This window comes from Gorilla gorilla, chromosome 10 (assembly GCF_029281585.2).
Source record: "Gorilla gorilla gorilla isolate KB3781 chromosome 10, NHGRI_mGorGor1-v2.1_pri, whole genome shotgun sequence".
NCBI lineage: Eukaryota > Metazoa > Chordata > Mammalia > Primates > Hominidae > Gorilla > Gorilla gorilla.
In genome coordinates, this window is record NC_073234.2 from 23,360,740 (window position 1) to 23,368,323 (window position 7,584).

A 7,584-nucleotide genomic window follows, 5' to 3' on the forward strand; every position below is an offset into this window, starting at 1 on the left:
ATAGGGGTCCTACTTAATTCTTTTGCATATGGTTATCTAGCTGTCCAAGCAACATGTGTTGAAAAGACCATTCTTAATAAATAAATAAAAAATAAAAATTAAAATTAAAAAAGACCATTCTTTCCCTATTGAGTTGTTAACAATCAATTGACTATTAATGTGAATGTTTATTTTTGAATTTGCTTATTACATTGATCTATACATTTGTTTATTTATTTATTTATTGAGATGAAGTCTTGCTCTGTTGCCCAGGCTGGAGTGCAGTGGTGCGATCTTGGCTCATTGCAACCTCCGTCTCCTGGGTTCAAGCGATCTCCTGCCTCAACCTCCTGAGTGGCTGGGACTACAGGTGTGTGCCATCACGCCGGGCTAATTTTTGTATTTTTAGTAGAGACTGGGTTTCACCATGTTAGCCAGGCTGGTCTTGATCTCCTGATCTCAGGCCATACGCTCACCTTGGCATCCCAAAGTGCTGGGATTACAGGCGTGATCCACCTCACCCGGCCTGATCTATATGTTTGTTTTTATGCCAATATCACACTGTCTTGGTTACTCTTGCTCTGTGGTACATTTTGAAATCAGGAAGTGTGAGTCCTCCAACTTTATTCTTCTTTTTCAAGTTGTTGAGACTTTATTAATTTAAAATATTATTAGGCCGGGCAAGGTGACATAAACCTGTAGACCCAGCTACTCCTGAACTGAGGAGGGAGGATCATTTGAGGCCAGGAGTTCGAGGCTGTAGTGCCCTATGATCACACTGTGAATAGCTGCTGCACTGCAGCCTGGGCAACATAGTGAGGCCCCTTCTCTAAAAATAAATTAAAAATAGGCGGGGCACAGTGTCTTACGTCTGCTCTCCCAGCACTTTGGGAGGCTGAGGCAAGAGGATCACTTGAGCCCAGGAGTTTAAGGCCAGCCTGGGCAACATAGCTAGACCTCATCTTTACAAATAATAAAAAAATCAGCTGGGTGTGGTGGTGTGCACCTGTGGTCCCAGGTACTTGAGAGGCTGAGATCACGGCCCTGCTTGGGCAATAGAGTGAGACCTTGTCTCAAAAAATAAAAAATTGTTATAAGGATACTTTGGTTTGATATATCACTTATCAAATTTGTGCTGTGCCATAATGAGATTTCTCATATGCTTGTGGGCTTTTCTCTATTCTTTTGAATTCCTTATAAGATTGAGGCCAGGCACAGTGGCTCATGCCTGTAATTCCAGCACTTTGGGAGGCCGAGGCGGGTGGATTACCTGAGGTCAGGAGTTCAAGACCAGCCTGGCCAATGTTGTGAAACCTCATCTCTACTAAAAATACAAAAATTAGCCAGGCATGGTGGCGGATGCCTGTAATCCCAGCTACTCAGGAGGCTGAGGCAGGAGAATCGCTCGAACCTGGGAGGCGGAGATTGCAGTGAGGTGAGATCACACCACTGCACTCCAGCCTGGGCGACAGAGCAAGACTCCATCTCAGAAAAAAGAAAAAAAAGAGATTGAAAATTAAGTTTATCTTAAGATCCATTATTTTTCAAAATAGTGAGAGTCTTGGCCAGGCACAGTGGCTCACGCCTGTTATCCCAACACTTTGAGAGGCGGAGGCAAGGCAGGTGGATCACCTGAGGTCAGGAGTTCGAGACCAGCCTGGCCAACATGGTGAAACCCCGTCTGTACTAATAATACAAAAATTAGCTGGGCGTGGTGATGCTTGCCTGTAATCCCAGCTACTCGGGAGTGGGACGCAGGAGAATCACTTGAACCCGGGAGACGAGGTTGCAGTGAGCCGAGATCACGCCATTACACTCCAGCCTGGGCAACAAGAGTGAAACTCCATCTCAAAAAAAAAAAGGTGAGAATCTAGTAATAAATATCAGGAAGAAATGGTGTGTGTAACTTGCTAAATTAGAGGTGGTAGATGAGATCTTTCCTATTTCCTGGTTACCAGGACCCATAGTCACATTTTAGTTTCAGAGTAACTCCAGCTCAGTTTCCTTCCTGCAGGGTTTGCTAAGGGACATCGTTTTGTAAGATCAGACACAAGAACATCTTTCACTATCAAAAGTAGGCTAGCAATAGGATAAGAGAGTACATTTGGGAGAATGCCGACCTTATGTTACTGATTCCTATCTGCTTTATCTTTTTTTGGGAAAGGGCAGGGCATTTTATATGTACCCCCTCCTCCTTGCAGGATCAGATGTGACCAAAGTATCTTTGCCCGCAAATAAAACTGGAGCTGGTGATTACATCTAATCTAATTGCTGAGCCATTGAACCAGCAGAGAGCCTGAGAGCCAGGCCTGATGCTGCCGGTTGGTGAGAAAGGAGTGCAGGGTGATGCTAGGCAGAGTGTCTGCAAACAGCTGGCATTCCTACCATTTGGTGACGCAAGTACAGTTCAGAAAGTGGGTGGAACACAAACCATCTTGTAAGTAACCACCCATGACCTTCCCCCAACAAGGGACTGCTGGATGAGAATTTCCCAAAAGCAAAAGGTTGTGGGGATGGAGTAAAAGTTTAAGCCTCAGTTCCATTTTTATGACAAAGGACTGGGCAGAGACCAACACCCATAGAGCTCTCTCAAATCCAATCAACGCAACCCCATGAAACAGCCAAGTTTTAGGCCATTGCCACAGAGAGGAAACTGATGGCTGGTCAGTGTTGAGAATCCAAAACCACCCCTGACTATCACTGGAATGGGAGAGCTTTGAATCAAGTATAATTCAAACATTTAAAGTGAACATTTACATGTCAAGTATATATTTTATTACAAATTACTTTTTCATTATAGAGTATTATATTTCTAAATTCTAAACTTAATAACTGAAAGGTTTTTTAATTTTTTTCTTTTTATTCATCATATCCAACCCCAAGAAACTGGTTTTTTAAACATTTTTTATTTTTTTGAGGCAAGGTCTTGCTTTATAGCACAGGCTGGAGTGCAGTGACATGGTCATATCTCACTATACCCTCAACCTCCCAGGCTCAACTGATCCTCCCACGTCAGCCTCCTGACTAGGTGGAACAAAAGGCACACACCACCACACAGAGCTAATTTTTATTTTTATTTTGTAGAGATGGGGGTCTTGCTATGCTGCCCAGGCTGGTATCAAACTCCTAGGCTCAAGCGATCTTCCTGCCTTGGCCTCCCAAAGTCCTGGGATTACAGACATGAGCCACCATGCCTGGTCAAAAGTGTTTCAGTAACTGAAAATGACCCAAATATCGTGGAACTGGACTAATATTTCATTAATGAAGACCCTGCTACCCTGGAAAAAAAGGGTTTCACAGACCCCAACGGTAGCAGGTATTGAAATCAACAAAACAATTTCACATTTATATCTTAGTTGAGTTTCCTCAATCAAACAAGCTTTCTGTGTATAACTTTGGGTTTCATGCTTCAATATTACATTATAACTTAGGTATCTTGAAATAAATGAAATAGAATTCAATGAAATTCTGATTAATCTTTCTACTCTTGTATACTTCCTGTCAAAAGTTACTGTAAGGGCTGGGCGTAGGATTACAGACTCATGCCTGTAATCCTAGCACTTTGGAAGGCTGAGGGGGGCGGATCACTTGAGGCCAGGAGTTTGAGACCAGCCTGGCTAACATGGTGAAACACCGTCTCTACTAAAAATACAAAAATTAGTTGGGCATGGTGACATGTGCCTGCAGTCCCAGCTACTCAGGAGGCTAAGGCACAAGAATTTCTTGAACCCGGGAGGCAGAGGTTGCAGTGAGCTAAGATGGTGCCACTGTATTCCAGCCTGTGTGACAGAGCCAGACTCTGTCTCAAACCAACCAACAAACAAAAAGTTACTGTAATATGCTGAATGGCCCTCAGATATGCCCACACTCTAATCTCCAGAGCCTGCAAATGTTACCTTATATGGCAAAAAGGACTTTGCAAATGTGATTATTTTAAAGATCTTGAGTCTGGGAGATTGTCAGGATTGTCCAAGGGGGCCCAGTGTAATCACAATGATCCTTATGAGAGGGACGCAGAAGTCAGAGTTAGAGGAGAAGACAGTGTGATCACAGAAGCAGAGATTTTGGAGAGGCGCTCTCTGAAGGCAGATGAAGTGGCCACAAGCCAAGGAATATAGGTGGCCACTAGAAGCTGGAAAAGTCAAGGAAGCAGATTTTTCTCTCACAGCCTGCAGAAGGAACTAGCCCTGCTGCCTCCCTGACTTCAGAGAACTGGGTCTCATTTTGGACTTCTGACCTCCAGAACTATAAAAAAAATTAACTTGTGGCCAGGCACAGTGGCTCACACTGTAATCCCAGCACTTTGGGGGGCCGAAGCAGGTAGATGGCTTGTACCTAGGAGTTCGAGACCAGCTTGGGCAACATGGCGAAACCCCATCTCTGCCAAAAATACAAAATAGCTGGGCATGTTGGTGCATGCCAGTCGTAGCTACTTGGGAGGCTGAGGTTGCAGAGCTGAGATCGTGCCACTACACTCCAGCCCGGGTGAGAGTGAGTCCCTGTCTCAAAGAAAAAAATAAATAATTTGTGTTGTTCTAAGCCATTTTGCGTTGATTTGTTGCAGCAGGAACAGGAAACTAATGTGGCTATCAAATGTAATTTTCCCATCTGCTCAGGAGGTGTCCGCCTCATACTGCTGAGCTTGCGTATGAAATGATATTGCACAACAGCAAATGTAGATCAGGGGTTCTTAATCCCAGAAACTTAAACATGGGGATGTCTGGGGTGAGGCATTTTTTTAAAAGCTCCCTAGCATTCTGATTATAATTTGCAAGCAAGGCTTAAAACTACTCATAGGGATGGGCAAATGAGAGGAATTGGTTAAGTTGATTTCTAAGAGTTAAACTGATAAATTCTACCTACAGTGGTTAAGGTGAGGTCAGATCTTTCTGGCTTTCTGTTTTTTTTTTTTTGAGATGAAGTTTCGCTCTGTTGCCCGGGCTGGAGTGCAATGGCGTGATCTCGGCTCACTGTAACCTCTGCCTCCCAGGTTCAAGCGATTCTCCTGCTTCAGCCTCCTGAGTAGCTGGGATTATAGGCACCCGCCACCATGCCTGGCTAATTTTTTTGTATTTTTAGTAGAGAGGAGGTTTCACTGTGTTGGCCAGGCTGGTCTCAAACTCCTGACCTCAAGTGGTCCACCTGCCTCGGCCTTCCAAAGTGATGGGAATACAAGTGTGAGCCACTGCACCCAGCCAAGTTCAGCTCTTTCAAAATAGCCCATCCTAAAGGACAGTGAAGAAATCAGTGGCTGAAGAAATGAAATGATTCTGTTGCATCAAGATGATCAGGGCACAATCTCAGAAAGTTGGAAGTCACATTGGGAAAATCTACAAAAGTAGTCATGGATGGAACCAACTTTATTGTAATTCTGATCACTATACCAGAGCAATGCATTACTCTGATGTAAATATGATGTATTTTTACTATACTAGAAATAAAGTGACCTGTGGGAACTTCAGTAAAAAGAATAAGAACAAATCGGGGAACATTTGAGGTGGCAATCCATACACAGAAACTTTGAACCAAAGAAAAACTTATTGGGGGCCGGGCGCGGTGGCTCACGCCTGTAATCTCAGCACTTTGGGAGGCCGAGGCGGGTGGATCATGAGGTCAGGAGTTCGAGACCAGCCTGGCCAAGATGGTGAAACCCTGTCTCCACTAAAAAAAAATACAAAAAATTAGCCGGGTGTGGTGGCGCACGCCTGTAGTCCCAGCTACTTGGGAGGCTGAGGCAGGAGAATCGCTTGAACACAGGAGGCAGAGGTTTCAGCGAGCCGAGATCATGCCATTGCACTTCAACCTGGGTGACAAGAGCGAAACTCCGTCTAAAAAAAAAAAAGAAAAGAAAAAGAAAAAAACTTATTGGGATACCTGAGGACAAGGAATATAATTCTGTTTGCCAGCTAACCAGGAGAATAATCATGTCTAATCTCCCTCTCTGTGCACCTTCAGGTGAGGTGCCAGCCCAAGACTGAACAAATATCAAGAAGCCCAAGTAATTTATTGGACCTAAGCAAGAACACTGCTTTCTTTGGATATCTTGTGTTCTTGTGTATCTTGCTGCATAGTCTGCTTTCAGCTAAAAGTAATAAAGCAGAACGAAATGGGAAACATTTTGACCAAACACAGAAAGTACATCAAATACTGACATCAGTACTGCATGATTGGTTTGCTAGGGCTGTTATAATAAAATGGCACAGATGGCGTTACTTAAACAGCAAATACTTATTTCCTCTCAATTGTGGAGGCTGGAAGTCCAATATCGAGGTGCCAGCAGGGTTGGTGTCTTCTGAGGACTCTCTCCTTGGCTTGCAGATGGCCACACTCTTGCTGTGTCTTCACATGGTTGGCCCTCTGTGTACGTACACCCCTGGTGTCTTTGTGTGTGTTCAAATATCCTCTTCTTTTACTTATTTCTTTAATTTCTTTCTTGAGACAAGGTCTTATTCTGTCACTCAGGCTGGAGCACAGTGGCGTGATCATAGCTCACCGCAACCTCAAACTCAAGTGATCCTTCCACCTCAGTCCCCGAGTAGCTGGGACTACAAACGTATGCCACCATACCTGGCTAATTTTTTTCTTTTTTGAGACAGAGTTTTGCTTTTGTTGCCCAGGCTGGAATGCAATGGCGTGATCTCGGCTCACTGCAACCTCCGCCTCCCAGGTTCAAGTGATTCTCCTGCCTCAGCCTCCCGAGTAGCTGGGATTACAGGCATCCACCACCATGCCTGGCTAATTTTTGAGTTTTTTAGTAGAGACGGAGTTTCACCATGTTGGCCAGGCTGGTCTTGAACTCCTGACCTAGTGATCCACCCACCTCGGCCTCCCAAAGTGCTGGGATTACAGGCATGAGCCACCGCGCCCAGCCACCTGGCTAATTTTTTAACAAAATTTTTTGTAGAGATAGGGTCTTGCTATATTGCCCAGGCTGGTCTGGAACTCCTGGACACAAGGGATCCTCCTGCCTTGGCCTCCCAAAGTGCTGGGACTATAGGCATGAGCTACATTACCTGCCTGAATTTCCTCATAGGACATCAGTCAGATTGAATTAAGGCTCCTAATGTCCTCGTTTCAACTTAATTTCCTCTCATAAGGTTCTATCTCCAAATAGACTCCCATTCTGAAGTACTGTAGGTTACGGCTTCAACATAAGAATTTGAGGGGACACAATTCAGCCCATAACAGGCAATTCACCCCTCAGCTGTCGGAAAATAAGAGCAGATGTGGCCAGGCGCAGTGGCTCACGCCTGGAATCCCAGCACTTTGGGAGGCTGAGGTGGGTGGATCACAAGGTCAGGAGATCGAGACCATCCTGGCTAACACAGTGCAGTGAAACGCCGTCTCTACTAAAAAATACAAAAAATTAGCCAGGCGTGGTGGCAGGCACCTGTAGTCCCAGCTACTGGGGAGGCTGAGGCAGGAGAACGGCATGAACCCGGGAGGCGGAGCTGGCAGTGAGCCGAGATCGTGCCACTGCACTCCAGCCTGGGCGACAGAGTAAGACTCCGTCTCAAGAAAAAAAAAGAAAAGAAGAGCAGATGCTCATGCTCCCTCTGTTTTTCTGCAAAAGCATTCTCCAGTAGTCTCTGGCACATAGAAAAA